This window comes from Monopterus albus, unplaced genomic scaffold (genome assembly GCF_001952655.1).
Source record: "Monopterus albus unplaced genomic scaffold, M_albus_1.0 scaffold270.1, whole genome shotgun sequence".
In the NCBI taxonomy this organism is placed as follows: domain Eukaryota; kingdom Metazoa; phylum Chordata; class Actinopteri; order Synbranchiformes; family Synbranchidae; genus Monopterus; species Monopterus albus.
Window position 1 is genome coordinate 366534 of NW_018128150.1, and position 6493 is coordinate 373026.

The 6493-nt window shown below is 39.9% G+C and overlaps 1 protein-coding gene across 3 annotated transcripts in view; it reads right to left on the bottom strand.

Moving 5' to 3' along the window:
* Positions 1 to 6493, bottom strand: part of lrfn5a (leucine rich repeat and fibronectin type III domain containing 5a) — a 144122-nt gene that overhangs the window by 74572 nt on the left and 63057 nt on the right. For all 3 annotated transcript variants that reach the window (XM_020621982.1, XM_020621983.1, XM_020621984.1), the window contains exon 2: positions 6021 to 6128. The gene's annotated coding sequence lies outside the window, so the exon portion shown is untranslated. The remainder of the gene's footprint in view (positions 1 to 6020; positions 6129 to 6493) is intronic.

Genomic DNA, 6493 nt, shown 5'->3' on the forward strand with positions numbered 1-6493 from the left:
GTAAAAACCCTATGTCTCCCAGTCAATGACTTTTCCTAAAAGTGTGTTACACATCATCTTATGCGTTTTGGGGATTCTGGAATAAAAGAGAGAAAAAAAAAGAGTGGTTTTACCTAGAACCGCCAAGAGGTCATTTTGACCTCCATTTTTCCTAATGCAAAAATGGTAAATAGACTGCACGTGTACAGCCATATAAATTATATATCCAGTCAAATACACCGCTCAAAACACTTTACAGTAATGCCTCACATTCCCCCATTCTTACACATACACATACTTTCCAAAATTAACAATAGGCGTTGCTAGGCAACCAAGATACAAAGTGAGTATAGTGTAGTGATGAACCTAATGCAGCCTTACCTGGGTAAGGGGAGAAACGTCACTACAGACAACTTTTTTTACATCACTCCCCCTTGTTCATAAACTCCTAGTAAGGAACACCAGCCTGGTAGGCACTGTGAACAAAAACAGACATTCACTCCCACTTTCTGTGCATCAGAAAGCACCACTGGATGACATCAAAGTGATGAAGAGTGACAAGACAATACTTACAATATACAGTACCAGGGCAAGGTGAACAAAAATGTGTGCATCCTCAGCACAATGCACCAGATGGTGAATGTGGAAAGTGACAGCCAGACACAATGCACTATTATAACAAGACCAAGGTGGGAGTGCACGCCCTGGATAAAATGATCAGACAATACTCCACAAGAGCCGCCACCCACAGATGGCCAGTTGTCGTCTTCTATAACATGTTGAACCTGGCTGGCACCAATGTATGGATTCTTTACCGGTGCTGCACAAAAGCCAGACTTGCTAAGCGCAACTTCCTTCTGCAGTTGCGTAAGGAATTACGCAGCAACCACATGCAAATGAAAGAGGCAACTGAGACTGTGCCAGTGCCCCTTCAAACAGTGGTAGAGCAGCCTCAGGAGAAGCAAAGGCAGTGTACAGTCAAAATAGAAGGTCACTTTTGGCTTTTCCCGTTTTAGGGGTCGCCACAGCAAATCGTCACACTGACGACAAGCATGTTGACATTTGACACGGGTTTTACACCGGATGCCCTTCCTGACGCAGCCCTGATTCGAACCCGGGCCGCAGTGGCGAGAGCACTGCACCTTAACCACTAGCCTACCAGGGACGGCTAGTGTACAGTCAAAATGCACTGCAATAAAAACAAAACTGTCAAATTGTGCGTCAAGTGCCGGCGACCTGTGTGTGGTCAGTGTACTGTCAAGGTCTTCAGTGTTTGTGCGTGTTGTGAGTAAGCTGTGTGGCAGAACTTGGAGCGGAATAGGCCTGCAGTTCCCAAACATTTTTGACCAAGGCTCTCTTTCTTTGTAAATATTTCTGAATTCATGTTCATTTCTCATGAAAGCAATGGACTGTTATTATTGTAATGTTCAGTGTTTATGAGCAATGTTAATGTTTTTATCTGTTTGACCAATTTCTCATATTTTATTACATGTATTTTTCCACTAATAGTTTAACTGAATTAAATTTATATTTTTATATTGCTAAAATAAAAGAAATAAAATTCTGATGTTTTATTATTTCATCCATTTTTACATGCTATTTTGAAAAAGTGACCAAAGATTCCTGTAATAGACTTCTAATTTGCAATTATAAAGCCTGAAGTGGTGCGAGGTCAAAATAATCTCCCAGCGGTTCTAGGACATAATTGTTGGCGGTTCTAGTGTTAATTTCTCCAAGACTGTCACTGTCTTCTATTCATTGATGTAACTGTGGTGAAAACATGTAGACATAAAGACAGTGAAACAGGGCAAAACATTGTTTTGTTTCATAAACACTGTTCCAGATTGTCTGTATACTGTAACTGTACCACTGGCATGTCAAATGATAGTATCTCTGAGTTGCTTTACTCATTCTCCATATAGAAAAAATGACTAGCTCGGGTATGTACAATAGTCTAAGTACTATAAGTTTGTAAATAAAGAACGTGAAAAATAATACAAACTGTCTTAAAGATGAAAGGGTGAGATCAGTGCTGGACTATAGGCTGATTACACAGTCTGCATAAACTATATATGAACCCTTTATAATTTTACATTTATACTTTATTCATTTTGTTATACTGGGAATATAACAACATGTAGAGGTCAAGGTGCTGATGAGTTAATGGTAATGGGCTGACATGCAAAAAAAAAACAACCACACACAGGCAATTTAGAGTCACCAATCAACCTAAGCTGCATATCTTTGGACTGTGAAAGGAAGCCAGAGTACCCGGGAAAAAAAACCCATGCAGGCACAGGGAGAACACACAAACTCTGCACAGAAAAGCCCCAGGTTGGTCTGGGCTCAAACCTGGAGCCTTCTTGATGTGAGGCAACAGCACTAACCACTGCATCGCTGTGCTGCCCAGAACTGAGCCAATAGGTGAATAAATATCAAGTAGGAAGTCAGGTGACTATAAAGGATTTGATTTGATTTGATTTATTCTTTCAAGCATGTAAAGACAGTTGATATGTCAACACACATAATTTTACACATATCCAACAAATGCTAATCCAATATCAATGTGCTTATACCTAGAACATGCTTGAATGGAGTAGGAAGAAGTCAGACTTATCCAGTCCTACCCCATGACATCATCTTACCATCATTGGTTTGCAAGCAGTATCTCTACATAGATAATTCTCTTCTACACCACACAAGTAATATACTAAAGAATTATTACAAAGTGTTAACATTCAGCATAATGACAAACAATGGTGAAGGTACCGTAGCATTGGAGATCTTGACGAACACACATGCATGCATTTGTCCAACCCAAGAGCACTGGGTGATTTGCTTCGAAAACTGATTGATTACATTTCATCCAAAACACTTCAGGACTCACTTGAGGACTGTTATGGTCAGAGCATATTTCAGAACTGCTGCATTATTATAGATGTAATAGTTCGCACACATCGCCACACAATAATATACACACTATGAGTGTCTCATCCTCTGTCTGCTACTATTATCTGGTATCTGGTGTCTGGCTATCTGGTAATATTTTAACTGTATGCAATGAAGTTAAGTATCTGGGTCATGTTATAAATGATTGTTTGACCGATGATGGGGATATGTATCGGCAGTGCTGTATGTTGTATGTGCAAGCAAATATATTGGCGCGGAAATTTGGTTCATGCTTGGATGGGGTAAAATTGACTCTATTTAGAGAGTGTTGTTCCTCTTTGTACACTGCCCACCTATGGACTAATTATAAAAAAGGCTGTCTTCGGAAATTGACTGTGGCTTATAATGATGCCTTGAGACTATTACTGAAAAGGCCCAGATGGGTGAGTGCCAGTGTACTGTTTGTGTCACTACGAGTTAGTACTTTATCTGCTGTTTTAAGAAACCTGATGTATAAATTTATCTGTCGCTTGAATAGCTCTGAAAACCACATAGTTTTATTGTTGACTAACGCTGCATATAGTGACATGCGATATACATCAGTACTCTGGAGACACTGGTATACTTGCCTCTTAAAGGGATAGTAGTGGACTGGTTGTTGTTTTGTGGTGGTTTTTTATTTTTTTTATTGTTGTTTTTTATTGTTTGTTGTTTTTTGTTGTTCGGAGTTTGGACCTCAAGTCTGCAATAAAGTTTCTATCTATTACACCAACCCAGGCCAGGTTTAGCATGTTTCACACACACAGACAGCTAGACAGCTAGCTAGCTAGCTAGATACTATCTCTCCCACTCTCTACTTCCCCCTCTGTTTCCTCTCCCCACATTCTTGTTGTTTCTTTTCATCCTGCCTCTTTCAAGCTGAGTTCAGCAGTCAGCCACATCCCAGAGAGACATATTGAGGTTAGAAGTATAGCAGGCTGAAGAGGGGAAATGAAAAGAGAACGAGAGGGGGGTATGGTGTCAGCAGGTAAGGGGGTTATAGGTAGATTTCTGACAGAAAAAGTCCATAGATAGATGATAAACTGGCATATTCCAGCCAGAAAACATTTGAGATGATGACAAAAGAAGGGTAAGAGAAAAAACAAGTGAGAATTTATAAGCATAACAGAAGAGAAAAAAAATCACAGAACTGGTTAAGACCTGATTCTTAGTAAAACTGCCAAAGTTGTTAGTTTATTTCAACTGTGCATTCACACTTAGTTAAAACCAGGCTAATTTCTACTACAGGGTAAAACAGGGCTAGCCAGATTTCCATGGCAAGCTTGCAGAGAACTAAATAACACAATTTGAGTTTCCATTACAGGGCCTCACAAAGTGTAGATGCAGTCAAAATGCTAATGTAGTTTCCACTACATCTCTATTTCCACTACAAGGAAAGCTAAGCTAAGCTGGCATTCAGGTGACGGGTGTGCTACTTTGACCCAGATCCAGTCTGCTTTCCGTCACAATTGTCACTCTGAATCTGCTAAGCAGTGTCAGAGCCTGCAGGGAAAACAGGCTAGCTTGCCTTCCATTTAAAGATAAGGGTGGTGATTTTCTGTGTTGCTGTTATTTTCCAGAAATCCCATACAGAGCCTAAAACCAACAATGGATTTTGTAATTTCTGTGAATCCAGAGCCTGGAACCTGGTTTAGCTTATCCGTGTGTGCCATTATTTCCACCGCTCTCCGAACACTATAAAAACACACTGCTGCACTGGGTGACATGCTTCTTCATAAAATGTGGTGGAGTCTGTCTTTTTTCAACAAAGCACTCCAAACGCTAAAAACAGCCATTATATTGTACAGAATCTGAAGTAAGAGACATCTGTGCATGAATGTAATCTTGGCTCTATTTGCACCACTTTGCTAGTTCAAACTACACATCACAGTGTTAGCACCTCACTTATTTCTTGAGGAAGATGCATGTCACTCATTGCATCGGTGACTGTCTTTATAAGTTTTTAGACAACTGTGAAGGTCTGTGGTACAGGGGGATTAGCTAAACCAGGTTTTGGATTCACATGTACAGTATTATAGTAAGTACATGAGATTTATAGTTGGCTTTAGTCTCTGCGTGGGATTTGTGGAAAATAACATACATATAGAAAATCACTAGCCTTATCCTTGGTGGTCCTGCTTAGAACAGTTCAGCGAACAGTCTAAAGAGAAGCAAATCTGAATTACATACAAGCATCAATAGCAGACTAATTAAAGAAATATGCTGACGTTCACACAAATAAAGTCATTTCTTTTTCATGCAGAGCTTTTGATGAGAAGCTGTATGAAGCTCATGGATGTACTAAGGAGAAATGGATACCATGTTTAAAGATGGCATGTCATTCACTCTATGAAGGCTGCTCACTTGGCAAGTCCACTATGTTTCTGCAAGCTTCCTCATGTTTTCATGTTTTTGGGCACACAGATAGTGCTCATTAGAGTCTTTCTCCAGTGGAGCCATCTGAGGGCATGTACATCTGAGACGACAGCAGTCTGAGCTGGCTGACTTCCTGTTAGCTCCCCTCACACATGAATGGGATAAAACAAAAATAATCATACACCTCTTGTGGACTCTCCAGATGCTACTGCACCAAAGAGACTATTTCAAGGGGGGTATTCACCATTTTACAGCCGCTCCTTTTTCAATGATCACTTCAAAGCCCAGCTTGAGGGCTTGATGTAGAGCCAGCAGCCAATTAGCTTTGTAGGTAAATACTGAAAACAGGGAGAGACAGCTAACCTGGCCAAAGGTTAAAAAATCATCACTAGCAGCAGTAAAGCTCACTAATGAATACATTATACCTTGTTTGTTCTATACAAAAAGTGACACACAGCTGTTATTTATATGCTGGAACTCTTTTCAGCCAGGTGTACTGACTTAACATAAAACCACTGTTTCTTATTTAAATTTTTTTTACACTTTCAGATGTCATGGCTGAACTGTTTTGTGCTATCTGTAGCTTCATTTTTATCATACAGACATGATTGATAGTGGCATTCATTTTTTCCTCTAACTCTCAACAAGAAAGCAAATAAGTGAATTTCTCAAAAAGTTAAACTATTCCTTTAAGGAAATCTATTTAAAAACTGATTACCAAAAAGAAAGTACCTTACCTTCTGAGATGTAAAAGCAGATAACCCTTGGCTTCAGGAGTCACATGTTACCATAGCTACAACATCCTGGATGAGGGTCCAGCCAAAGGTCTTCTGTGTTTTCACTCACTGGAGGGCAAGGGGGAAAAAGATGAGTGAATTAGTATTAAAGCTTAGAAATCAGTAATTCACAAGAAGTGGGCAGAAATGATACTTTTAACGATGTGAATCGTGCCCTGTATCTACACACCACCTTTTTACAACATGTTATTTGTATTTGTAGTGACTCAAAAGCAGCCCACTTATCAATAAACTACTTGGCTGGCCTTTACTGTAAGTGAAGGGCAAGTGCGCAGCACTGAGCCAAGTGAAAGTGTGCTACTGTAAGTTGAGAGCATGTCTTATAGACTGAACCCATCCACAGGAAATCTTCTCTCACATACTGTTGCCACAGGATATCAGTGAATTGAACCACCCTGACCATTGATCCAAAG